This window comes from Sinocyclocheilus rhinocerous, unplaced genomic scaffold (genome assembly GCF_001515625.1).
Source record: "Sinocyclocheilus rhinocerous isolate Xijiao unplaced genomic scaffold, SAMN03320098_v1.1 C36342647, whole genome shotgun sequence".
Classification (NCBI taxonomy): Eukaryota; Metazoa; Chordata; class Actinopteri; order Cypriniformes; family Cyprinidae; genus Sinocyclocheilus; species Sinocyclocheilus rhinocerous.
Window position 1 is genome coordinate 1 of NW_015779134.1, and position 1028 is coordinate 1028.

General features: G+C 38.1%; 1 long non-coding RNA gene across 2 annotated transcripts; it reads right to left on the reverse strand.

Annotated features, from left to right (window-relative positions):
* Positions 1–55: 55 nt before the first annotated feature.
* LOC107735857 (uncharacterized) lies at positions 56–940 on the reverse strand. 2 transcript variants are annotated; one of them, XR_001639530.1, is made up of 3 exons: positions 890–940; positions 399–505; positions 56–159 (listed from the first exon to the last, which is right to left on the reverse strand). It is a non-coding gene; the product is annotated as an uncharacterized LOC107735857 (long non-coding RNA). The 2 variants fall into 2 exon arrangements; XR_001639531.1 differs by having other exon boundaries at positions 847–890.
* Between the last annotated feature and the right edge of the window lie 88 nt (positions 941–1028).

Below are 1028 nucleotides of genomic sequence, written 5' to 3' on the forward strand. Positions count from 1 at the left end.
AGAGAGAGAGAGAGAGAGAGAAAGAAAAAGTTTTATTAAGAGCAGGGATGTGCACTCACCCTCAGAGCCCCAGGCGAAGTTCCCGCTGTCCAGTCTCAGCGCGCGGTATTTCTTATTGCCTCCCCTCACGCGCACTGTGTGAATACGACAGGGGCCGATCTAAAAAGTTTACAAATAATTATTAAAATTATTTATTTTTATGTACATTATTTGTTATTATACATTTTTATGTATTCGTTATGTAGTTTTATGCATTTAACAGCATATTGCATATTAAACCACTTGCAATGTAGACTGCGTCTCTCAGTCATTAAATCAAATCCATATGAAATGACGCACATAGCCTGATGCTTATGTTGGACGATGATCTTTGATGCTCGTCAACTAAAGTATCGCACCTTTGTGTTGGCAGGAGGGCGACCCAGTTCATACTTTCTTTTCTTATGGTAGGGCTTTCTTTTCCCTCCGGTTTTACGACGCTTGTGCCAGTGATCCCTGGAGATACCTGAAGAGAACAGAGATGACAAAAACAAACAAATGAATTGACATAATATCGAAATTACATGCACCAAAGTTAAATGTTATTACTTTTAATGCCTAAAAAAGTTATGTTCTGCTGTATTTGCAGCTGAATTAACTGCGCACGAACAGTAAACTTCAATGCACTTGCGCAGCTTGATTTGAGTATTGTTTGTAGTGCAAAACTGAAACTAGAAGAGCTACAGACTACAGCGATACATGCCATCTCTTAGCTGTTTATTCACATATCAAACCTAATACATATTATGTCCATACTGTGATTGTAAATTTAGGATTTATAAAGTATTGACAAGGCTGAAGAAAGACCTGCGTAATTGAGGTTATTCACTCCGTATTTCGAAATACTCACCCATGGGCCTTTTTCACGGACGCTGGACTGCACCCAGGTTTCATAACTCACATTTCACATTTAAAAGTCACACTGGGGCCGACAAAACAGACAAATTAATCTGAAATTTAAACAAATAGACCAAAAGATAAATTTGCTA